At 45.5% G+C, this 26,793-nt stretch overlaps 1 protein-coding gene across 3 annotated transcripts in view; it reads left to right on the forward strand.

The window, feature by feature from the left end:
* Window positions 1-476: 476 nt before the first annotated feature.
* The window catches only part of NOS1 (nitric oxide synthase 1), a 121,092-nt gene continuing 94,775 nt past the window's right edge, over window positions 477-26,793 (forward strand). Inside the window, exon 1 of one of the 3 annotated variants that reach the window (XM_070475306.1) lies at window positions 477-633. The gene's annotated coding sequence lies outside the window, so the exon portion shown is untranslated. Of the gene's footprint in view, window positions 634-788; window positions 831-850; window positions 1,054-26,793 lie in introns of those variants that run through there. The other 2 variants (XM_070475307.1, XM_070475304.1) reach the window with 2 other exon arrangements.

The following is a 26,793-nucleotide window of genomic DNA, read 5'->3' on the forward strand; positions in this document are numbered from 1 at the left end:
TAAGCGCTGCTCAGGGCTAGAAGACCAGAACAAGGCAGCATTTCCACCACCGGCCCCCTCTCTTCCTGTCTGCCCACCCAAGAGCCAGATCCAGAATTCAGGTTTGGGTGTCTTTGGCCTTGTCTAGAGTGAAAGGCAGTTCATCCCACTGTCCCATTGAGGAACGTTACCCCAAGGCTGATGAAGAAGCAGAAATAACCATCTCTGCTTTCCATGGGGCCCTCTCAGAGCTGCCCTGTGGCTACTACACTGGGCCCCCTCCAGGCTCCCAGAAATTGTCATGGGGGGTGTGTGTGTATGTATGTGTATGTGTGTGTTTCCTGATAGAAAAAAGATGGAAATTAGGTTATATAAAAGATGTATGTTTTGGAGCCCAGAGCGGCTCTTTTAATGAGGGTTGCGATGTCTCCCTCCCCACACCCATAAACCAGCCGGGTTGGACGTCACCGCTAATTTGTTTCAGCGATGATAGGATAAAAGAGGGACATTAAGAAATAAATTCCCCCTCACGACCCTCGCTGAGCTCACGGCTCTGCCCTTACATATTTATGCCGCGTTTCCGGCCTCTGGGCGAGCAGCTACTTAGCCCCGGGGCTGCTCCGAGGGGCAGCCAGGCGGCGAGCGGCGGACGGGGTGAGCCAGGGGCGCGCGCGCGGGGCGCCCCAGCACCGCGCCGGGGAAGCCCACAGCCTCGGTCCCGAACTTGGGTTCGCAAGGGGCGGAGGGAGGGGAGGGGACTTGGGGAGGGGTGGGGGCTCGGGGAGAGGGGGTGGGAAGGGATCGGAGGGGCGGAGGGGAAGGCGGAGGGATGCGCGCGGCTCCTACCAGAGGTGAGCGGGTACGACTGGCGCCTTACAGCCGTGCGGGGCGTCGGACCGGGAGGGTTTGGAACCGGGAGCGCGGTGGCTGCAGGAGCCCGGGAGAAGGAGGAGGAGAAAGAGGAGGAGAAGGGAGACGGAGGAGGAGGAAGGAGGCGGGCGGGCTCGCGGACCGGCGGGCTGGCGGGTGCGCAGCGCAAAGAGGCAGCCTCGGCACTGCCCGACTCGGCAGCAGGTGAGTTCTCGGCCCAGGCGTCCCGCGTCCCCTCGGTGTCCCCTTGGGCTCCCAGCCCCCAGTGCTCTCGGGCAGGCTTGGGGGGCTTGCTTGCGTCCCAACTTGGTCCCGCTGGCCTCGATCTCTTCCCCAGCCGGCAGCCCCAGGCCCGGGGGCTCGGGTCCCAGCGATCGTCGCGCCCGCTGCGCTCTCGCTCCAACTTTGCGGGGACCAGCGTCCCCGTTCCGCTGCACGCTCGGCTCCGAGCTGCGCGCCTGCGGTAATGGCGGCCCCTTTGGCACGACGCGCTACCCCCCGCGGGCAGCCGAAGGCTGGGGGACGCCAGTCCCCGGGGATCGTTGCACCTGCCCAACCTCAACTTTCAGCTTTCCTCCGCGCCCGACTAGGCAGAAGCACGGCCACCGCCAGCCTGCGGTAATGGCGGACTCTTCGGCATCGCTCGCCACCCTCGGTGGGGGGCCCCCAAGGCTGGGAGGGTTGTGCTCCTGGGTGGGGTACGTCGTTGCTCCCGCCTGGCTTCCAACTTTGCCAGGGTTCTTATTGCGCTCCCAGTAACGGCGGGGCCGCCTGCACCTCTTCTAGCATCTGGGCGGGATTAAGGGTGCAAAAGAGCTGGCTCCCGGAACCTAGGAAAGTTGTGCCTCCTGCTCGAAAGAGGCTCTAGAGCTCCCAAACGGGCGAGGGGCGCACTCTGCGGGGATTTGGGGCCGGGCCGTGTGCCACCAAGAGCAGTAGTTCTTACTGCCAGGTAGCCGAGGTCCAGAGCTGGAGACCTATGAGATCCAACTTCAAGAGCCACCCGAGGTTCCTTGTCCTGACAGGGTTCTCCGAGCTGTGCTCTAGGGACCTCCATTCCCGGGGCGCTGTGGCCCGGGCGCTCGCTCAGACAGCATTGCCTGGGGCGGCACCCAGAAAGGAGAGGCGCTCGCCCAGAAGTCACTAGAGCGAGGGCAGGCATCTTTGGAGTGATATACCTAGGTTCTAATCCTAGATTTACTCTTTACTTACCCCGTGGTTTTAAGTTAGTGTCTTTACTTCTCTAAGCCTCAGTGCTCTTGTCTGTAAAATGGGAAAACAGTACCTTTCTCATGAGACTGTCGTGAGGACCTTAAAAAAAATCACATAGCCCAGCTCAAACGCTGACTTTGGAGCCCAGAAAAGCACCCAAACAGCTAGGGGAGACAGCGTCCTTGGGCAGAGGTGCGTGCAGGGCTGGGAGGACACCCAGGACACAGTGTCTGTCTCTGGTGGTCCAGAACCTCGGAAGAGAGAAGGAAGGAACTGCTCTCTCAGGCTGGGGCCCCAGAGGAATGAGGGAAAGCTTCTCCCTTTCTTGTACATTTCTCTAATTGAGACTGGGGCAAACAGGTTGCATTCACAAAGGCGCAAGGGAGCATCAATTTTCCCCTCATTGTTATTTTGAATTTAAGATAAAACAGAGAAGGAGCCTCTTGTGCCCTCGCTGGCAGTGGAGTGGTGTCCATTCTCCTGTGCCCTCAGGATCTCAGCAAACAGATGTGAGAGGGCTTGGCGTGTATCCAGAGGGAGTAGTTTCACTCCACCATTTCCACCACCATCACCCCAGTCTTTTCCACCAATCCAATTTCTAGGAGCCCCTGAAAGGGTTCAGAGCTCTGTGTCGTCTTCAAGGTGCTGTTACGTACAATGTATACCCACCCCCGCACCAGGCATACTCTTAAAACCTCCCCCCAGGTCACCAGCACAGTGATCTGAACCCCATTTGGCAGCTTTGGAAACTGAGGCAGGGCAAGCCAAGAGACCCACCCATGGCCACCTACCTGGTAAGTGGCACAGCTGAAGACCTCAGTGCCATTTTTTAGTTACTTAATTTGGGGGTTTGACCCACATCTGGGCACACAGGCAGTCTGTGCTCCTGCCTGATCACCCACAGTTTCATTTCCTGATACGTCTGCACAGCCAGAGGCTGCCTCAAGAGTCAGAGACCTGACCGCGTCTCCAGAAATTGTGAGTTCCCCCCAAAATCCCAGCCATGTAGGAGAGAGCAGGCCCATAGTAGAGAGATCTGGTAAGGACCCCTGCTTGAGGCCAAGCTTAGCCCACTCCATGGGCTGTGTGACCTCTGGCCGATCCCTTAACCTGATAATGGGCTTCAGCTCCATTATCTGTAAAATGAGAACAATAACTTCCACAAGGGCTTGTTCTGAAGATTTTGTGAGAAGGTGTGTGACAAGTGTTCTGGAAACAAAGGTTTTATGCCAAGATTGGTGATAATAGAAGAACCCAAGAGGGAAGTCTGAGGCACTGTTTGGGGCCCGTAGTGTTGATGTTTTTTCTGGATCAGCCTGCTGTTTGCTTGTTCTTCCTACCTCTTCATTTTTCCCAAATGGCCAAAGCCAGCTCCACCCCACCACCTCCTCAACTCTCTCCATACCCCAAAGGCTCTATCTTCCCTGGGGCAGGACCTCACCAGAAAGAATGAGAGGCTAGGAATTGTGTGGTGGGGTAGGCTGCTCTCTGAGGGTCTCCACCGCTGATCCACCGGGAGCTGTCCAAGGTACCACCCAGGCAGTTATCCAAAAACATTCCCACCCACTGATGGGGGGTTGCTGATTTCCTAGCACACGGGGAGACTTGGGGGTCAGTTCATCCATGTGTTGTGAGCCCACATGGGTCTGGCTGTGCTTCCTTCTTCAGTGTATGTTCTGAGGTGTCTTCATGACAAGACTGCTTATGTTGCCTGTCACTCAGGTTCCTGGGTCTGTACATGCCGTGGTGAGCCTTAGAATGTGGTTGAGAGCTGCAGGCAACAATCATGACCCTTAGAATGGGAGCTTTTTCCTATTAGAAACCAGAACGCTCAGAAGTTGAATCTGGCATCATTCTGGGAACAATTTTCATCTGGCCAGGCATTCTTCCCACCACTGGTCAGTGTGGGTTTACATAGTTAACAACACGAAGGCTGCAACAACTGTAAACATGACCATTTCCCTCATTCTAATACAGGATAGCATTTGGGCTTATCTAATCTGGTAGATGCCAAACATCAGCCCAGTGGACCATCAACGTCAAAATTCACCAAGGAACTGAGCAAAAGCAGAGATGCCAGGTCCCACCCCAGAGCTCCTTAATCAGTATCCCCAGGGGAGACATGCAGTTTCTGTATTCTTAACAAGACTTCTCCATGAGGTTCTAGCGCCCTCAGCTCTTGTCTGGTACCCTTATTTTACAGATGAAGAATCCAAAGCCCGGAGAAGATACATGACTTGCTGAAAGTCACACAGCACAGAATTGACAAAGCTAGGATAGGACCTCAGTGTCTTGGCTCTTTGCCCAGTGCTTGTTTATGATAACGCCACATTCACTTCAGTGTAAAGAAGCCCCACAGATTCAGTACTGAAAGGAAATGTAATCCCATCTCTTTCCCAATTGTCATCCTAGGTTGGATAAACTGTTGAGGAAAGACTGAGCATGAGCCCAGCCACCTTGACCTTGTGCACTAAGCCCCGAGTCCTCGTCTAATGTTGGGCATTAGCCCCTTTGGTTGATCCATCTGTCCTTTCAAAGAGGAAATTCCTTTTTTAAAGTGAGCTAGTGGGTATGACTTCAGGAACAAGGTAATCACAGGAGCTAATAAACCCCTTGTCTACCTATTACCTACCCATTCCTGATTTCACCAAAGCCATTGATTTGGGCTCATTTCAGCAGCAGCCAAGTCAGCCCCCACCCCAGCTTTGCAAGTCCCGCATCTGTTTATGCCGCTTACATGCCTGTTCCTAGGGAAGGAGAATGGTGAGTAGGGTCCTGCAATGCTGGAAAATTGAGTCCACATGAATCTACCAAATGAAAAGGAACTCTCAACAGAAAACGCCCCTCAGTCCCCAGTGCAAGTGTAGCCGACAGGGTGCAGCGGATGTGGATCTTGGCATAGTTGTGTTTAGCAGTGATCAGCCAGAGACGAACAGCAGTTCTGTGTGGTTCTGCGGCAGATGTCAGCACATTTGTCAAATGTGTAATGATGAGTGCTAAATGGCAGACCCAGAGTCCGGCCCCAAGGGCAGGTGCTTGGATTAAGGTGATGCGAGCCCTGCTCTGACAAAGCCTGCAGTCTGGTCAGGTAGTGGGCACCAGACCAGCCCTATACCATGCTCGAAGTTTTGACAAGAGAGGTGAAATGCTGCAGTGCTCGAGATGGGTGACTGAAGGTATGAGAGAAGGCTTCACAGAGGAGGTGACCTCAGAACTGGTAGCTGTCTGATGTGTAGCACTCGCTTAGTGGAAGGGTCTCTGACACCAAACTGGGTCAAGTGCAACCAGGTCAAAAGGCAGAGGAAAATCAAATGAGGATGTCATCTGGGAGAGCGTCTGATGCCAGGCTCGGGCACTTGTGGATTCTGTGACTCGGGGTGAGTGAGTTAACCTCTCTGAACCTCAGGCCTGTCATCAGTAAATGGAGGTTATAACAACTGCATGCGTTGTTGGAAGGATTCAGGGAGGTGGTATAAATGCAATTCTTGACAGGGGACAGAGAGCATCAGAGTTGAGTTAATGATCAAAGAAAAGAAATGCAAAAAAGAGAGACCTTTTAGTTAGCTAGCTAATGTGGGCCCTGCCCTCCCCCTCACTCAGCCCCAGTTTTCTCATCTGTGAAATGAAGAGCCTGGAATTCAAGGGCAACTCCCATTCGGAAACGTGCAAATACGTTCTATCTGGCTGGCACACGGTTTGCATTTTGCTTTGGTTTGGTCATTTTTCTCTCCTTTAGGTCACAGATCCCTATCATTAAATACTGTTTGTATTACTTGCCTGCTTTGAGATATTTCCATGTATGAACCCTGGACTAACTTCCTCCCAAGATCTTTTCCACCTTACATTCTGTGCCTCACCCGAGAAAAACATTCTTGTCCATCAGTGGCATTTATGACGTCTGCTGACAGTTCCTTAAAAAAGAATGGTTCTGTTAGGATTGAAAGCAGATGGCCTTTGCAGGGGCATAGTCTCCATTTGCAGCCTGGAAAGTGTCTTCTTTCTCCCCACCTCTCATTTGTATGTTCATTAGATCACCTCTTCTCAAACGGGATCCCCGGATAACATAAACCTTTTCTTTGGCCATGCAAGATGCTTCTGCGTGGGCTAAAGGCACCTGAAAGAAATTCCACAGATTTTCAGGGGTGTCCTAGAAAGTGCTGCTGCTGGGAACTGTGCCCACCAGTATTAATGCTCAGGACTCTCTTCTTTATTCCAAGCCCGACAGCTAACTTGCCCCCATGGAGGATTGAAGAGGTGAGTCTTTCTGGGACCCAGCTGCAGGTAGGAATGAGGAAAGGAGCTTGTGAACTCAGACAGCTTGCCTGACTTTAAATAGTGTTGAGCAGCCACTGTTTCTCACTTAAAGGATTTCTTGTCATGAACAAGGGTTGGGGCAGCAGCTCCTTCATCTGAGAAGCAAACTCTGATCTCCCAGCTATAGGCCAGAACCTATAGGACAGGTTGGGGCAAAAAGAAGTGGAAGACACTCCCAAGCAATTCCTGAAGTCCAAGAAAGGTCCCACTTGCCAGTAACTGGAATGCAACAGGGCAGGCGATACAAGCAATCCTTCCTATTTGGTCATGAAAATAGCCGCGTGGATTTCATTGTGCTATATTTCATTCCAGGAATTTTAAGCATAAAAATGTAACCCACAGGGATAAATCAGAATGGTATTCGATAGCCACTGACATATCTTGGGCAGGTTTTTCTCTTTGATTTCTGAAGCAGTCTCTTTGGAATATTCAATAACACAAATGAAAACCAATTATATTCATGTACCAGAATTCAGGTAATGGAAAGAGTCAATAATATGTCCATGCTAGTTTATTAAGATAAGTCTTGGCTGCAAAGACCTTCATTTGTCGTTTCTCTCCTAATATCATGGTCATCACTGAACTGAAATCCCTTGATTTCTCACAATGTGTGTTCTAAAAGGATGAGACTGATTGAATCTGGAGGCTTGCTGTTTTTGTTTTTTTTATTATTTTTTAACAAACATGCACAACTTTTACTTACAGATAAAGATTGTTTCCTTAACTACTGCCTTCAGTGTCCAAGGTTTCTTGGGGGTATCTTCTTCAAGACTTGCCTTCAGAAATTACAATATTTCTTTCTGAATCTCCCTACCAGTGCTACCTCATTGGGCTTTTAAGAGTTCATTTGCTTTTCAGAAATAGCAGGAAGGCTTTGGAAGCCACATTTTGTTAAAAGTGGAGGTTCCATTGAATGAAGTCACGTGATGATTTCATTAGGAGGGGGCCTCTTTTTAAAAATAAGATAATGTAATCACACTGGGTTTCTTGTCCGGGTCTAAACTGGCATCTAAGTCAAGCATCATGCCCTGTGCATTTCACCTTGAAACTGTGATGACAGCACCCAGCCATGAAGCCAAAAATCTTCCCATTAAAGAAAGCCCTGACAGCCTGCTTCTGTGCAGTAGATTGACTCTTCTCTCCTGGGCAGTAGCTGTTGTACTTACTACTGCGGTTGCCATTATTTAAAACATAACCTTAGCTGAATATTTGGTGAAATTTGCAAGTATCTTTAGGTGTAATGATGGTGCTGTGAGTTTTGTCTAGGATATGCATGCTTAAGAATTTAGAGCTGAGGCATCATGATGTCTGCAAATTATTTTCAAATGGTTCAGTGCAAAGATGATAGAGAGAGATGGGAGATAACTGATATAGATATATGGGTAGGAAGGGAGGTGGATGGGTGGATGAATGGATGAATGGATAGGTAGGTAGGTAAAGTCAAAGAGATGATGGATGAACGGATGGGTGGATCGATAGGTAGATGATAGATAAAATAGGCAGGGCAAATATGGCAAATGCTAATAGCTGTTGAATATAGTTGGAAAGTTTATAGATGTTATTGGATTATCCTTTTAAATTTTCTGTATTTAAAAATTTCAAAATAAAAAGTTGGGTGGCAAGAAAAGCTTTAGTTAGACTTTGTCCTGTATTAAAATTACCTAAGTTTCTTAAGAGAATAATATTCAGTCTCCCCATCTCCAATCCCCCTCCCCCCACACACCCATTAATACACATGCACACACACACGTACACACACATGCATTCACACACACACTCATAAGCGCCTCTTTTCCTGGAAGAAAATAATCCTGCAGTTTAGCAGAATGTCACTGTTTTTCCATAGCAGCCTTTCTTTACATTTTTCCCTCAGCATTTTAATTAGAGCTGTGAGTCACTGTGCTTTATGAAGGCTGGTGACAATGTCATTTACGGCTCGAGCCCTCTTCCACGGTGCTCATTACATCAGGGGCAGTGAGCAGGCGACAGTTCCCTCTGTCAGCCGCAGAGCAGGCTCCGGGCCTCTTGAGGAGTTGAGAAATAAGCTTGAGGTTTGTCCCTGGAATATCTTCCAAAGTTGCCTTTTCCACCACGGGCTTTACAGCCAGGAAATGCCTGAATGTGTGTGGGCTCCAAAGGGTGATTCAAAACTACAGCTTTGACATCCTTCTCAGTGTCAGCAAGCTTTTCTCCCAGGCACTGGGGTCAGGCTGGCCATGACATCAGCTTTGAATGTATCAGAGGCCTCTGGACACGAGGTGAGGCGGAGGAGGCAAGATTCTGACCAAGTTGGATTTGAGTCTGTCCACTACCCTTTACCCTGTAACCTTGGGCAAGTTGTTTAATCTCTCTTGAAATGTCCTTTTGCTCTTCAGTTCAGTTCAGTTCAGTTCATTTCAGTCGCTCAGTCATGTCTGACTCTTTGCGACCCCATGGACTGCAGCACACCAGTCCTACCTGTCCATCACCAACTCTTGGAGCCTACACAGACTCATGTCCATCGAGTTGGTGATGCCATCCAACCATCTCATTCTCTGTCAGCCCCTTCTCCTCCCGCCTTCAATCTTTCCCAGTATCAGGGTCTTTTCAAATGAGTCAGTTCTTTGTATCAGGTGGCCAAAGTATTGGAGTTTCAGCTTCAGCATCAGTCCTTCCAGTGAATATTCAGGACTGATCTACTTTAGGATGGACTGGTTGGATCTCCTTGCAGTTCAAGGAACTCTCAAGAGTCTTCTACAACACTGCAATTCAAAAGCATCAATTCTTCAGTGCTCAGCTTTCTTTATAGTCCAACTCTCACATCCATACATGACTACTGGGAAAACCATAGCCTTGACTAGACGGACCTTTGTTGGCAAAGTAATGTCTCTGCTTTTTAATATGCTGACTAGGTTGGTCATAGCTTTTCTTCCAAGGAGCAAGCATCTTTTAATTACATGGATGCAATCACCATCTGCAGTGATTTTGGAGCCTCTCCAAATAGCGTCAAAAAATAGTCTCTCATTGTTTCCTCATCTATTTGCCATGAAGTGATGGGACCAGATGCCATGATCTTAGTTTTCTGAATGTTGAACTTTAAGCCAACTTTTTCATTCTCCTCTTTCACTTTTATCAAGCAGCTGTTTAGTTCTTCTTCACTTTCTGCCATAAGGGTGGTATCATCTGCATATCTGAAGTTGTTGATATTTCTCCCAGCAATCTTGATTCCAGCTTGTGCTTCATCCAGCCCAGCGTTTCTCATGATATACTCTGCATATAAGTTAAATGAACAGGGTGACAATATAGAACCTTGACGTACTCCTTTCCCGATTTGGAACTGTTGTTCCATGTCCAGTTCTAACTGTTGCTTCCTGACCTGCATACAGATTTCTCAGGAGGCAGGTCAGGTGTCCTGGTATTCCCATCTCTTGAAGAATTTTCCACAGTTTGTTGTGATCCACACAGTCAAAGTCTTTGGCATGGTCAATAAAGCAGAAATAGATGTTTTTCTGGAACTCTCTTGCTTTTTTGATGATCCAACAGATGTTGGCAATTTGATCTCTGATTCCTCTGCCTTTTCTAAATCCAGCTTGAATATCTGGAAGTTCACAATTCACGTACTGTTGAAGCCTGGCTTGGAGAATTTTGAGCATTACTTTACTAGCGTGTGAGATGAGTGCAATTGTGCAGTAGTTTGGGCACTCTTTGGCACTGCCTTTCTTTGGGGTTGGAATGATAAATGACATTTTCCAGTCCTGTGGCCACTGTTGAGTTTTCCAAATGTGCTAGCATATTGAGTGCAACACTTTCACAGCATCATCTTTTAGGATTTCAAATAGACTTAAATTGAAGAAAGTAGGGAAAACCACTAGACCATTCGGGTATGACCTAAATCAAATTGCTTATGATTATACAGTGGAAGTGACAAGTAGATTCAAGGGATTAGATCTGATAGAGTGCCTGAAGAAGTATGGATGGAGGCTCGTGACATTGTACAGGAGGCAGTGATCAAGACCGTCCTCAAGAAAAAGAAATGAGAAAAGGAAAAATGGTTATCTGAGGAGGCCTTACAAATAGCTGAGAAGCAAAAGCCAAGGGAGAAAAGGATAAGTTATACCCATTTGAATGCAGATTTCCAGAGAATAGCAAGGAGAGATAGGAAAGCTTCCCTCAGTGATCAATGCAAAGAAATAAAGGAAACAATAGAATGGCAAAGACTAGAGATCTCTGCAAGAAAATTAGAGATACCAAGGGAACATTTCATGCAAAGATGGGCACAATAAAGGACAGAAATGGTATGGACCTAACAGAAGCAGAAGGTATTAAGAAGAGGTGGCAAGAATATTCAGAAGAACTATACAAAAAAGATCTTCATGACCCAGAAAACCATGATGGTGTGATCACTCACCTAGAGCCAGACATCCTGGAATGCAAAATCAAGTGGGCCTTAGGAAGCATCACTATGAGCAAAGCTAGTGGAGGTGATGAAATTCTTCTTCTGTTAATAGAAGGTTGACTCCCCTTCTCTGAGTACTTGGGACCAGTCAGTGCTTGACTCACACTGTGTGCTTGTATGTTTATTAGAAAGGATGTATATGTCATGTATATGCTATCATGTCCAGCTCTTTGTGACCCCACAGAGCATAGCTCACCAGGCTCCTCTGTCTGTGGGATTTTTCCAGCAACAATACTAGAGCAGATTGCCATTTCCTCCTCCAGGGGATCTTCCCTGACCTAGGGATCCAACCCATGTCTCTTGCATCTTCTGTATTGGGAGGTGGATTCTTTATCACTGTGCCACCTGATAAGTCCTTAGAAAGGATGAGGATGGCCATTAGGATGCTTCAATTGAGACCTGCTATGCCCTTGACCATAGCATCACTTCTTATATGCCTCATCCCTGAACCAAACGTTCAGTGAGGTTGAAGCTTTGTTAGACAGGGTCCAAGCAAGAAACAGAAGGCACCTGTGGCTGTGAGACTTTATTCCCAGATAATTTAATGAAGGAATTACTTAAGAACATGGTTTTAGGCACCAACAAGGGAGGGTGAATTGTCCAGGGGCTAGCAGCAAGGGGAGTGAGGATCACCTGAGGCCTGAAGTAGCTGCAGGAAGCCCAGTGTTGCTGAAGCCCTTTGGACCGTGGGCTGGGCTGGCAGAAGGGGAAGGGGGGATGGTAGACATCTTCAGACCGCAGCACTGAGACGGAAGAAAGCAGCCTCGCTCTCCTCCGTCTGTCTCATCTTCCTTGTGTGTCCCCTTGGAGGCCTCCAGTCAAAAGCCAGAGGACAAGGAGCCTATTGATACCCAGAGAGCTCCACCTCCTCCCAGGACCCAGAAAAGTTTGGAGAAGGTTGGAGAACAGATCTGGAACAAAGGATGGAGAATAACCAGCACAGACAAGACAAAGAGGATGACTCTGCTGGTAATGGTCAGTACAACCAAGCTCAGTTCATCAGCCCTGAATAGAAAGATGTTTCCCTGATCTGGGATGTGCTGGAGTGTCCCCAGTTTCTTGTAGGATCCCCATAAAAGCCTCAGAATGAATCAGGCATTTTCTTTCATTTCAAATATTGGAGTACATCTCTAGGTGCTTTGAGGAATTGGGACTGGGCACTAGAAAATCAAATGAAGAGTGCTGGGGCATTGAGACTTAACCAGAAAATTGTAGGGTGGAGTCCTCAGTCAATAAGGCATTTGGTCTATTGAAGAGACTTGTTGAATAAGCTGCTGAAATAGGTTCAGTATTCAGTCAACAGGTAACTGGTTTATTATCTGTCGAACTTCCATTTGCGTTCTGAGCACGTCTGGGCAGTGGGCAGCCGTGTCATTCCAGCCAGGTGTGCACTTCCTGAAACTAGGAGAAGTTCATGAATGCCAAGCAAGGCACTCTAGTGGTGGTGTCCCAAGGTCCTGAGATATATTTTTTTTGTACCTTCAAGAACTGTAGTAGGTTAAACATGGAGGAACTTTCTTGGTGAAAGCAATGTCATGTTGTTGGAAGAATTCCTGTGGGGGAGCTGGGAGTCTTAGTTACTCCTGCAAAGATACTAACACTGGCCAACATTTTTCGCACATTTTCTGAGGACCAGGTACTATGTTAAGTGCTGGGGTCTCATAAGCACAGATTTTCCAAATATGATATTTATTCCATTTATTTATTCCAATAAATATTCAATGGAATATTTATTTATTCCATTTTGATTGAGATAAAATTTACATAACATGAACTTCATCATTTTAAAATATACAGTTAATAGCACTTAGTACATTCACGATATTTTACAATCATCACCACTGTCTAGTTCCAAAACATTTCATCATCCCAATAGGAAACCCCATACCCTTGGGTTTTGAATACAAGTGTTCAAACAGAAAGTTGAACACAAATGTTCAAAGCAGCGTTGTTCCCAGCAGTCAAAAGGTGGAAACTACCCACATGTCCATCAATGGATGAATGGATAAACAAAATGTGGTCTATGCATTCAGTGGAATTCAACTGTAAAAGATGGAGTGAAGTACTAATACCTGCTACAGCTTGCATGGACCTTGAAAACATCATGGGAAGTAAAAGAAGCCAGACACACAAGGCCACCATTTGTAGGATTCCATTTATAGGAAATGCCTGGAACAGGAAAATCCGTAGAGACAAAAAGCAAACTAGTATTTGCCAGGCACTACAGAGAGAGGACAAAAGACAAAGACCGATTCAACTGGTCCCCGTGTTTTCAGACTTTTTATTTTGAAGTAGTTTTAGGCTTACAGAAAAGTTGTGAAATAGTAGAATGATTTTCTTTATTATCCCTTATCCAGCATCCCCTAATGTTATCATCATTCACAGCCACAATACAATTATCAAAAGCAAGAAACTGACAATGAAGCAAGATTATTAACTAAACAACAGAGCTTATCTAAATTTCACCACTTTTCGCACTGATAACCTTTTCCTGTTCCAGGGCCCAGGATCCCACAGTGCTTTTAATGCATGATCTCTCTTTTCTCTGATCTGTGAGTTTGTGAATCTCTCCTTGCCTCTCATGTATTTGAGACTTCTAAAGATGAATGGTCAGTTACTTTCTGTGTTGTCCTGTCTGACTCTTTGTGACCCATGAACTATATAGCCCACCAGGCTCTTCTGTCCATGGAATTCTCCAGGCAGGAATACTAGAGTAGGTTGCCATTCCCTTCTCCAAGGGAATCTTCCTCATCCAGGGATTGAACCGTGGTCTCCTGCATTGCAGGCAGATTCTTTACCACCTGAGCTATCAGGGAAACCCCAGTTACTTTCTAGAACTCCCTAAATTGGATTTTGTTCAATGTTTTCTCATGATTGGAGCAAAACGGTATCCATTTTTCAAATTCACTCATTCAATATTTGTTTTGTTAATACAAAAATGTAGCTGGCACCTCCGTACCATAATATCATGAATGTTCTTCCTCCAGATGAGGCCACAGTATGTTTTTAAGGGAAAAAATGAGTCGAGATTAAGGGAAACTAATAAATAATTGCATAGTACACAGCACAGGTATGGCACAAAGCTATGAAGGTGGCAAGAGCAGTCAGGGAAACATGATGTGATTTCACAGAATCGTCACAAGAGCCCTGCAAAGTAGATACTGTCAATATTTGCTATTTCCCAGATGAAGAAATAGAGGCACAGAGTTGCTAAATGTCATGCCCGAAACCACAGTCAATCATTAGCAGGGTCAGGATTCGAACCCAGAATCTAAAATCTTAACCATGATTTTCTCCCATAAGCCTTCCTTCCCACCTCTGTGATAAATGTATAGATACTGATCCCAGTGACATCATTCTCTCTCTCTCTCTTTTTTTTTTTCCTGTGATTTTATTTCAGGGGTAAATTTGCAGAACTCTGTCCAGTAAGGCTGAATCAGGTGGGAATGTGACCCTCAGTGCCAAGGAAGGGATGTCTTTGAGGGGCACTGGCATAAAACTCCCAGCCAGCTCAGGGCACCCAGCTGGAGTCACCAAGGAAAACATATAGAATCTGGGACTGTGCATTCCCTCCCAATAGGGGAAGGAGACTGGTTTCCCTTCAGCTCTCATTGGAATGATTAGGCGCAGACCAGCTTGACATCAAAAGAGAAAGCTCCCTTTAGAGAGAGAGGTGTCCCTCCAGGAAAGGTTTTTGTAAACAACCCCGAGGAATGAGAAGAAGCAGATAGGGAGTTGAGGATGACTGTCATGTGGAGTGGGCTTCCCTGATGGTTCAGACGGTAAAGAAACCACCTGCAATGCAGGAGACTCAGGTTCGATCCCTAGGTCAGGAAGATCCTCTGGATAAGGGATTGGCAACCCACTCCAGTATTCTTGCCTGGAGAACTCCATGGACAGAGAAGAGTGGTGGCCTACAGTCCACGGGGTCACAAAACTGAGTGATTCACACACACACACACACACACACACACACACACACTATGTGAAATGCTGTCCTATTCTCAGTAGCTTTAACCCAGGGAAATGAGGGCAGGGTGAGCATCAACCAGAGTGCACAGACTGGGACAGCAGCAGAGAGCTCTCAGGAAGGTGAGCTTCTCATCAGACACCAGGACCGACTGAGCGCACTGTGATGGGACCCAACTCACTGAGCACCTCCCTTCACTGAGCAGCTTCTAAAGGTGGCCTTCCTTGTTCCCCTCTAAAACACACTATCTCTCCGGGGTCCCATGGAAGAACTGAGTGAGGGGGCTTCACAGGGGCCGGGGACTGAGGAGCCCATGGCCCGCATAAAAGGGGCATCACCTCTCACTCCAGCTGTTAGCCAGCATTGAGGAATGCAGACCCAGTGTGAATGCACCTTCTAGGAACCCAAGAAAGCCAAAAATTTGGCTTTCATGTGAAACTTACAGTATTTTAATGGTGGTAACCAATTTGGAAAAAAATTTTAAGTCTGTTAACTAAACGGAAGTCATCTCTATGCCTGTGGGCTGTTGTTTGTAAAATCTGACCAGAGCCTTTTTGAAGCAAGCGATATCCTGCCTCTCTGAAGCAGACAGTTTTGTGCAGAACAGTTTATAGTTGGAAGGAAATTGAAATTTCATTGGAAATTGCCATTTTTGTAGGTCACGAAATGGTTGAGTGTCTGCAGTTGTACGTGGTTCAGCGTAATATTACCACACACCCTAGACTGAAATGTTCTGGTTGAAGCTTCATTCGGCTGTGAAAATATAACACAGGCATTTACAGCCAAACCATACGGTGTTTCTTAAATTATAATGTACACACCAATCACCCAGAGGTCTTAAAACTGTGGATTCTGATTCGTAGGTCTGAGGTGGAGACTGAGATTCTGCATTTCTAACCAGCTTTCAGATGATGTCTGTAGTCCATGGACCATACCTTACATAGCAAGTCATAGACAGGGGGATTGAGACTCTGGTATATTGAGCACCTACTATGCGCCCAGCACTTTGCTGTGCTCCACTGGTCCAGGTAAACCAGGGAACCATGATCTCTAGAGTGATCACCATGGAGAGATTGTCTCCACAGCGCATACAATCTCACAGTTCACTAGAGTCATCCTTTTTGAGAACAAAGTTTAGTTCAGTTCAGTTCATTCACTCAGTCATGTCTGACTCTTTGCAACCCCATGAACCACAGCACGCCAGGCCCCCCTGTCTATCACCAACTCCCAGAGTTCACCCAAACCCATGTTCATCGAGTCAGTGATGCCATCCAACCATCTCATCCCCTTCTCCTCCTGCCCTCAATCTTTCCTAGCATCAGGGTCTTTTCAAATGAGTCAGCTCTTCGCATCAGGTGGCCGAAGTATTGGAGTTTCAGCTTCAGCATCAGTCCTTCCAATGAACACCCAGGACTGATCTCCTTTAGGATGGACTGGTTGGATCTCCTTGCAGTCCAAGGGACTCTCAAGAGTCTTCTCCAACACCACAGTTCAAAAGCATCAATTCTTCGGCAGTCAGCTTTTTTCATAGTCCAACTCTCACATCCATACATGATCACTGGAAAAACCATAGCCTTGACTAAACGGACCTTTGTTGACAAGGTAATGTCTCTGCTTTTTTTTTATGCTGTCTAGGTTGGTCATAACTTTCCTTCCAAGGAGTAAGTGTCTTAATTTCATGGCTGCAATCACCATCTGCAGTGATTTTGGAGCCCAGAAAAATAAAGTCAGCCACTGTTTCCCCATCTATTTGCCATGAAGTGATGGGACCAGAGGCCATGATCTTAGGTTTCTGCATGTCAAAGCCAACTTTTTCATTCTCCTCTTTTACTTTCATCAAGAGGCTGTTTAGTTCTTCTTCACTTTCTGCCATAAGGGTGGTGTCATCTGCATATCTGAGGTTGTTGATATTTCTCCCGGGAATCTTGTTTCCAGCTTGTGCTTCATCCAGCCCAGTGTTTCTCATGACATACTGCATGTAAGTTAGATGAGCAGGGTGACAATATAGAACCTTGACGTACTCCTTTTCCTATTTGCAACCAGTCTGTTGTTCCATGTCCGGTTCTAACTGTTGCTTCCTGACCTGCATACAGGTTTCTCAAGAGGCAGGTCAGGTAGTCTGGTATTCCCATCTCTTTCAGAATTTTCCACAGTTTATTGTGATCCACACAGTCACAGGCTTTGGCATAGTCAATAAAGCAGAAATAGATGTTTTTCTGGAACTCTCATGCTTTTTTGATGATCCAGTGGATGTTGACAATTTGATCTCTTGTTCCTCTGCCTTTTCTAAAACCAGCTTATACATCTGGAAGTTCATGGTTCACATATTGCTGAAGCCTGGCTTGGAGAATTTTGAGCATTACTTTACTAGCATGTGAGATGAGTGCAATTATGCAGTAGTTTGAGCATCCTTTGGCACTGCCTTTCTTTGGGATTGGAATGAAAACTGACCTTTTCCAGTCCTGTGGCCACTGCTGAGTTTTCCAGATTTGCTGGCATGTTGAGTGTAGCACTTTCACAGCATCATCTTCCAGGATTTGAAATAGCTCAACTGGAATTCCATCACCTCCACTAGCTTTGTTAGTAGTGATGCTTCCTAAGGCCCACTTGACTTCACATTCCAGAATGTCTGTTTATAGGTGAGTGATCATACCATTGTGATTATCTGGGTAGTGAAGATCTTTTTTGTACAGTTTTTCTGTGTATTCTTGCCACCTTTCTTAGTATCTTCTGCTTCTGTTAGGTCCCTACCATTTCTGTCCTTTATTGAGCCCATCTTTGCATGAAATGTTCCCTTGGTATATCTAATTATCTTGAAGAGATCTCTAGTCTTTGCCATTCTATTGTTTTCCTCTATTTCTTTGCATTGATCACTGAGGAAGGCTTTCTTATCTCTCCTTGCTATTCTTTGGAACTCTGCATTCAAATTTGTATATCTTTCCTTTTCTCCTTAGTTACTTGCTAAAAGGTGAGTAAATGAAACGTATTGGTCTACAAATGTTTACCTTGGTAAGCAATCTGTAAGGGATCTGTGGATCCCTGCAGGGTTCTGGATTATCTGAAAATCCTGGAATTGTATGCACATCTTTTATGGCAATTTGCCCCTAACTCTCACCTGTCAGGGTGTCCTCAGATGCCAGTCCTGGAGAAGTATAAAGTAATTGGAGATGGTTCACCAGGAGGGGAGAGATGAAGAGATTGTTGACGCCTTGGGCTTATTTTGAATAATCAAGAAATAGTATAGCTAGATAGAAGGGGCAGGTACCAAAAAGGCTTCAGCTGGCATCCTGAGATTAGCATTGTTGTTGAATAGAGGACCTTGAGAGGATTTCCTAATTTCACAAGAGAGGTGAGGAAAATGAGCATGTAACCTTCATTTGAGAAAAAATCATGCAAGAGGTCCGAATCAGATCTGACTGTCTCTCAGAACGTGTGGCAAGTTCTTCCCCATCTAGAGCCTCAGTCTCCTCATCTGTAAAATGTAAGGTTAATCCAAAAACTTCCACTCTTACTGCTTATTGGGTCAAGGAGTGCTTAGTAAATCATATTAATGCTATGCTCCCCTCCTTGCGTAAATGCACATATGCACGTACTCACAAAATTTTTGGCACACAATTCCAGGATTTTCAGGGATTCCTGAGCCCTGTAGGGGACCCATAGACTCCATATTATGATGCAATAGAAAATACCTGGAGCCCCTTTCAACTTCCAGTTAACTAAAATTATAGCTGGTGATCAGGCCAGCTGAAACAAAAATACACTGTAGTATCTGGAAAGTGATAAAAGCAAAGACTTTGAGCTGTCATTATTTGTAGGTGATATGATTGCTTAAAAAAAATCTGAGACAAAATTCTTGTGGCTATTAAGAGTTTAGTAAGTATTTAAAATTAAAAAAGCAAAGATCTTGAGTTCCAACAAACCCAATTGGAATCCCCACCATTGACATTAGCTGGATAAACTTCTATGACTTAATGAATATCTTTGAGCCTCAGTTTCAGCATCTGTAAAATGGGAATAATATTATCATGTCCTTCATATTTGTTGCAAGAACAAAACTAGAGTTCAGTAAAGTTCTTACATATAAAAATGTTTGAAATATTAGATTGAGCTATAGGAAGTTATTGAATTTGATATTTTAAAAAAAAACCCTGCTAATTCCATATATTTCAGCCTATTTAATACAAATTTACTAAAAGATATTGCTTGGCTAGCTGATCATGTATTCAGTAAATATTTACTCTGTGTTTACTAGGTGCTAATCTAAGAAGAGAACCAATTGTATCTTTCAAATCAAATCAGACTTTTGCTGCCTTAGAGTTAAGTGACCAGCAGATGCACACCAAGCTCATACTTCCCTTAGTAAACTGTTTTTCCTTCTGTCCTTGGCTCTTGTCCCTACACCCATGCTAATACAAGATAATTGCAATTCCACTTAGCTAATCTGACTGTTGATCTTTTACTTAAGTTTAATCCATTTACATTTATTATTATTACTGATATATCTGACATATGTGAGTTATCCCTGCCATTGCAAGTTTGTGTTTTCTGCTTAATGTGTTCTCCCTTTGCTGAAATCCATTGGTAATTGATTCAAGCCTCTCTGGATGCTGTTATCTATTTGCAAGGAACTTTTGAGTTAAGGAGGCCTGCAGTGTGGGAGGCCCGGGTTTGATCCGCAGGTCAGGAAGATCCCTGGAAGAAGGGATGGCTACCCACTCCAGTATTCGTCTCTGGAGAATTCCGTGGACAGAGGAGCCTGGTGGGCTACCGTCCATGACTTCGCAGAGTTGGACATAACTGAGCGATTAACACTTTGAGTTAAGGGAGCAGATATAATCATTCTTTCTTCTTTTTCCTTCCATGAGCGCCTTTTGCCATCCTCTTGACCCAGCTTCCTGCACCAGAGGCACCCAAGGATGCCGGGCATGAGGAGAAACTAAATTAAATCTCCATTACCAGTGAGCTGCTATCTGGATGATACTGTTCTTGATGCCCTCCTGAAAATAAAAGACTCAACATTACCACTGCAGTTGACATTTACAGTTCACAAAGTGCTCTTTCCAGCATCCGTCTTATTTAATCTTCACAAAAACCTTCCAAGTAGTTGTTATTACCTTTTCAATTTCACAAAAGGAAATTGAGATTCAAAATGTGAAAGATGACTTGCCCAAGATCAAATGCCCGGTAAATAGCACAGCTGGGGAAATGAGCCAAATCAATTCTATTTGCTGTAATCCCCCTTAATTCTCAGAATTAAGAAAGTAATGGCATCAGGAAATGTTGACTCTTGAAATATACTAAAATGCAGTTAAATTATTTATTACTGCCCAAGAAGGACAATTCTGTCAAATGAGTTTCGTTCACTATTTTCCTTTCCTTCACCCCATCATGTTCTATCTGCTTGTAGAAGCCAGAGCTAAAAAGTTATTCTGGATACCTCCCTCTTTCAAACCCCAGGTTTCAGCCACCAGATCTTATTGACTCAACCTTCCAAATATCTCTTAAATCTACCCACTTTCCTCCTTTCTCCCTAATCCTGACCACCATCATCTCTCATCTCTGGCCTGCAGCAGCCTCCTAACTGAGCTCCCCATAGCCAGCCTTGCTTTTCCACCCATCCTCTGTCCAGCATCTTAATAAAATCTGAATCTAACCACAGAACTTCTCTTCTCGAATACCTGCAGTGTTTGCCATTGCCGTGAGAATAAGATCCAAAATGTTTCTCTTGGCCCTCAAGATACCTGCATGATCTAGCTCCTGGAGATCCCTCCAGCTTTGTAAGACCTTGGCTTTCTTCTCCTATCCCAGTGGACTTTGTCCAGGGCCTCCAGCCCGCTCCTTCCCACACCTCAATGCTTTGTCTCTTCCATTCTTTGCTCCTACCACCCACCCTTTCATCTGGCCCATTCTGTATTCCTGACTCTTCCTCCAGGAAACCTTCCCTAACCACCACCACTCTGACTGTTAAGTGTCCTCCCATGGACCCATTAGCACCCTGTTTTTCCCTGTTTTTGTTCTACTCACTATACTTGTCATAATCTCACTCTCCATTCCCTGCTTCACTCCTAGCTTGGGAGATCCGAGGGTAGGAACACTGTCTGTCTTGTCTACCTTACATTTTCAGTGCCAAGCTTCTTGCTGGCCCAATTGAGACCTTGGTAAGGGTTAGTGAATGAATAGATGATGTGAATGACAAAGGAAAGAAGAGAGGAAGGGAAGGAGCAAAAAGAAGTGGAAGAAGAAAAGAAAGTAAAAGAGAGTAAGGTTTATTGAGGGTAGGAAATATGTGCCATTTCCTTGTAATGATTCTTAAGAAATGTTTCAGAGACCACTGGTAATATATGTTTCCTTTAAAAAAAAATTTATACCAGATCTTGGTTATGGCAGTGGGGATCTTTAGTTGTGGCATTTGAACCTATAGTTGTGGAATTTGTTAATAGTTCCCTGATAAGGGATCGAACTGAGGCCCCCTGCATTGAAAGCATAGTCTTAGCCACTGGACCACCAGGGAAGTCCCAGTTTGTTTTTTTTTATAGTAAGGAGGCTGTTCTCTTGGCCATGATTCTGTTCACCTATCTGGGCTGAACTACTTCATTTTCCTTGAGGTGTCATCTAAAGTGACTCTTAAAATAATAGAAGCACCATGCACTTTGCGTGGACTGTCCCATCAAATGTTTTCCATCCACTTATTCCATGTAACTTCTTTCTCCTGCTTGACGGATGAGGAATCTGAGGCTAGTATGTGGCAGAGGAAGGTCACAAACCCTTGTCTTTCCAACCCCAGTGCAAATGCCTTCAACCCCCACCTGACAATGTCAGTGATGGGGTGTGTCTAGCAAGAACAGGGGCAGAGGTACATCCTTCAGGACTTTGCACCGCTGGGGGGTCCACAGATGGAAGAATTTAAGACCCGAGCCCCGAACTCTGGAATTTCCAGTCTGTGTGATGGATATAGTGTTCTACAGCTGGCTGAACTTGTTCATAAAAACGAGCTTTGCAAAATGCAGATGGAATGAAGGTTTCATAATTCCCCAGATCTATTCCAGCACGGGGATGATAGCCGTGAAACTCCCTCCTGATGATGGACTGGACCGGTGATACCCCAGCCCCCTCCCGCTGGTGATGACTCATCATGAAATCCCAGGGCCCGAGTTTCTGGCTGTCTCTCGAGTGCCACATTCCGACACAACAAATCCCGTTCTCTTGGTATTCCTAGAGAGGAGCCCGTGACAGGCTCCCATTCCATTGGAAAGCAGGACCAACCTGTGTGTCCACAGCACTGACCTGATCCTCCTGCACAAAGTACTTTAGGGAACATATGTCCCTGGGATACTCCAGACAGCCAGTAGAATAAAATCTGCTTGCATTTTAATAATTAGTAAAAGAAGTGAGGCAGGAGAAGCTCCATTAACTGAGCACTTACCATTCTCTATGGCGCATTGTAAGAACTCGGAAAATACTCATTATTATCTCATTCCATCCTCACACAAACACGCCCTGAGGAGGTGCCATTATCACTCCCATTTTATAGATGCAAAACCGTGACTCAGAGAGGTTAAGTAACTTGCTGACCATCACAAAGCTACATGGAGAAGCTAGGGTTCAAATACAAAATTATCTCATTTCAAAGACCTTGCCTTTTTTTTAAGGTTCTTTAAAAAATTTATTTTAAAAATATTGCTGACTTTTTAAATGTTTTGTTTTTCCAGATTTAAGGAAAGCTTTTTCTTTTTTCTCTTAAGCTAACTCTGATTTACAGCAGTTTGATAAAATGTATCTTTGTGAAAACGATTAAACATTTTTATTTTTCTCCCTACCTGATCCCCCCACCCCAGAATTCAGAGACTGAGTATTCTTATTTTCGTGGAAATATAGTTATTTGTCTAAGTTCACTAACAATCTTTTTGTTCATTGGAGTTTAGACTTGTCCTTTTATTAAAGCTGGTACAAAAGCATAGTAAAAAAATAAACAATATGAAAGAATATATAATAAAAGGGAACTTCCTCCTCCCACCCAACCTTTTGCCTCCCAGTCCCCTTTCCCAGCAGCCACCTGTGACCAACATCTTGAGTGTTTTTCCAAAGATATTGAGTATATCTCCAAGCTTACACAGACGTATAGAGGAATACATGCAATGGGTCTGCAAATATATTTATGTATTGGTGTTCTCTACCTTGTTCTTTAATTTAACTATGCCTTAAGGATCATTCCCCATTGGTCTTTTATTATTTATTATTATTATTGGCTGTGCCACACAACATATGGGATCCTAGTTCCCTAACCAGGGATCGAACCAACGCCCCCCTGAATTGAAAGCTGGGAGGCTTAACCACTGGATGGCCAGGGAAGTGCCCCCTTATTGGTCCTTATAGATCTAATCTCCCCTTATTTAATGCCTGCACTGCATTCCATTGCATGGATGTGCCATAGTTTATGTAGAAGTTCCCTATTAATGGATACTCAGATTTTCCAGTCTCTTGATATTCTGAACAACCCTGTGTGTGTGTGTGTGTGTGTGTGTGTGTGTGTGTGTGTGTGTAAGGATGTTCCTTTCAGTTTATCTGTAGGGGAAAGTCCTAAGAATTGAGTTGCCAGGCCAAAAATCCATGTATTTTCAATTTTGGTGTAGATACTGTCAATCTGCTGTACAAAGAGGCTATACAAAGCATGGTAGATGAGAGTGTAAATTTCTCAAAGCCTCACATCAGAGTGTACTGTCAAACTCTAAACGGTCCTTCATCCTCACGCTCCTGACTCTAAATGATGCTCCTTCCTGCCCCGATGATCTGTGAACATTAGACCTGAGACGATCAGGAACAAACTGTAGTCATGAAATGGGGAATTACGTGACTGGGGAGACCCCCCCTGGCACCAGGCTGTGTCTCTGGGATCCCCAAGACACAGAACGCCAACCTACCCCTACCCCCCACCAGCAGCTTACAGAGGTTGGAGGATTTGTAGCTATGTCTTGCCAGCGTGGGAGAAAGCACGTCATTTTGATTCCCAGGGGGTGTTCTCTCTGGGGAAAGACTGCAAATTAGCAGTTCAGGAGATGTAAGGAAGTTGGTTGGTTGCTGTGTTTTGTGGTTTGGTGTTTTGTTTTTTTTTTTAAGAGCACAGTTGAGTTACAGTTTTGGTCTTTTGTTTGTGTTGGGGGTGGCAATATCCTGTTTTGCTTTTTAAGACATGGAGGGCTTGGGGTTTATTTTTAAATGAGATTGGAGGGACATGGGAACCAGGATTGTGACTCCTTTAGAGATTTTGTGGGTGCTTAAAGTGAAAACAGCCAGTTCACAGGCTGTGTCATTTTCTTTAATATTTAATGGTATACATATTTAGATGATTTTAAAGTAATAATTTGTTGTTGTTGTTCAGTTGCTAAGTTGTCTTTGAGACCCCATGGACTGTAGCACACCAGGCTTCCCTGTCTTTCACTATCTCCCGGAGCTTGCTCAACCTCATGTCCATTGAGTTGGTGATGCTCTTCAACCGTCTCATCCTCTGTTGTCCCTTTCTCCTCCTGCCCTCAATCTTTCCCAGCATCAGGGTCTTTTCCAGTGAGTCAGCTCTTTGCATCAGGTGGCCAAAGTATTGGAGCTTCAGCTTCAGCATCAGTCCTTCCAATGAATATTCAGAGTTGATTTTCTTTAGGATGGACTGGTTTGATCTCCTTGCCATCCAAGGGACTCTCAAGAGTCTCCTCCAGCACCACAATTCAAAAGCATCAATTCTTTGGCCCTCACTCTTCTTTATGGTCCACCTCTCACATCTGTACATGACCGCTAGAAAAACCATAGCTTTGACTATATGGACCTTTGTCAGCAAAGTGTCTGGTTTTTAATATACTGTCTAGGTTTGTCATAGCATTTCTTCCAAGGAACAAGCATCATTTCATGGCTGCGTGACCATCAGCAGTGATTTTGGAGCCCAAGAAAATAAAATCTGTCAGGGCAGTCAGTGCAAAGTCTGTCTCCCTCCTACTAGTGATGTCCAGAATTCCATCTAAGATGTAGCCAGTGACACCCATTCCTTCCAGAACATTCTCTCCACTTACATGTACAGAATGTATGCTTTTGCCCCATTCTTTTTTCACCTAGTGGTATATCTTGGAGCTCATATCCCACCTGTAAAAAGAGATCTGTGTCACTTTTTAAATGAAACGTGTTGCACAGGTGGGTTAGATTTCAAATGACATTCAGACAGCAAGCTGTTGGGTTCTGGACAACCAGCCTAGGTGACACCCTACCCTCTCTCTTCACATGGTTTGAGGTGGGTTTTCTACCCCCCAACCCCCACCCTACTCCTGCTATCCAGTAGTCAACCTTAATAAATGGCAAGATGTTTGCTTTTACCCTCTGTGTCATTTTCTGACTTCTTTAGAAAGCAGAAGTATCTTCTTCCTGCCTAGATTATCAGTAGATGCTTGAGGGGACCTAAGGGGCAGGGAGGCCCTCTGGTCCAGGCACCACGAGGGTCAGACTCTAGACCACCACTACCCAACGGCAATACAATGTGAGCACATATCTGATTTTTTAACTGTACAGTAGTTGCATATAAAAGCACCGAAAGCAACAGTTGAAGTTATTTTTTCATAATAACTGTGCGTAATCCAGTATACCCAAAGCATTATCCTTTCAACATATAGTCAATATTGGGAAATTATTGAGCTATTTGACATTCTTTTTTTTCCTCCTAGTCTTCAAGACCCCATGTAGATTTCACCCTTAGGTCGCATCTCCAGGAATCAGTCACAATTTAGGGGTTCAATGGCCACATGTGGCTGGTGGCTGCTCTATCGGACAGACAGCTCTTGACACCCCAACTGTGGCTGATCCATGATGAATGAGTACCCTCCTCCCTTCTTCAGGCCTCTGTTTCCTTATTTTTGAGTGTGGGAGTTGGACAATCTTTTGGATTTTAGTGGCTATTTATCATCCTCATGTCCATGGACTTCCAGTGCTAATAATGAAATGAATGGGTAGCTTAATCTCAACCTCTGTAAAATGAAGACCATTGAATGTGATGAGGCAGGGTGAGAATGAAAAGTATGGCAGCCAATGAGGTGTGTTTAGGGGGAGGCATCGTCTTAGGGGATCGTCTTTAGGGTTAGGTGTGTGCCCAGCACCCCCTCGCTTAGAGCCAGGGCAGTCTTCCAGTTTGCTTCTCTGAACCCCAGTCCCCTTGTCTTTCTGTAATTATTGTTTAGTCGCTCAGTCATGTCTGACTATTGTGACCCCAAAGACTATAGCCTACAAGACTCCTCTGTCTATGGGATATCCAAGGCAAGAATACTGGAGTGGGTTGCCATTTCCTTCTCCAGGGGAATCTTCCCAACCCAGGGATTGAACCTGCATCTCCTGCTTCACAGGCAGATTTTTTTCCTGCTGAGCCAGCTGGGAAGCCCGTCTTTCTGTAAAATGGGGATAAAACTGACATGTGCTTTACATGGTCACTGTCAGGATGAAATAAGACACCCGTGTGGAGGACTCAGCGCTGTGCTTGTGTGCGTGCTCAGTCGCTTCAGTCGTGTCCGACTCTGCGTCCCAGTGGAACTGTAGCCCACCAGGCTCCTCTGTCCATGGGATTCTTCAGGCAAGAATACTGGAGTGGGTTGCCATGCCCTCCTCCAGGAGATCTTCCTGACCCAGGAATTGAACCCATGTCTCTTACGTCTCCTGCGCTGGCAGGCTAAACTCTCCATCACTGGGAACTGCTACCATCACCGTCCTGCATGCAGACGTGGGCCCAGGATGGGGCGGGGGTGGCGTGCCCAAGGTCACACAGTGAGATGGTAGTAGCAGACGCTGGCCTATTTTGGCTCCCTCCTTCTCCCTGGCAGTCGTCCTCGAAAGTCAGGCGTGAATTTCCTCCACAGCAAGGTACTCCCGAAACCACTGAACTACTCCAATGAGGCCTGGGTCCAAGTGTTGTTCCCATGGTATGTGCCGTGGTGTGCACGCACATGTGCCGTGTTTAAAATCACAGCTCCAAGAGTCGGAGGCTGGGTTGGCA

The sequence above is a fragment of the Odocoileus virginianus genome, chromosome 12 (assembly GCF_023699985.2).
Source record: "Odocoileus virginianus isolate 20LAN1187 ecotype Illinois chromosome 12, Ovbor_1.2, whole genome shotgun sequence".
NCBI classification, from domain to species: domain Eukaryota; kingdom Metazoa; phylum Chordata; class Mammalia; order Artiodactyla; family Cervidae; genus Odocoileus; species Odocoileus virginianus.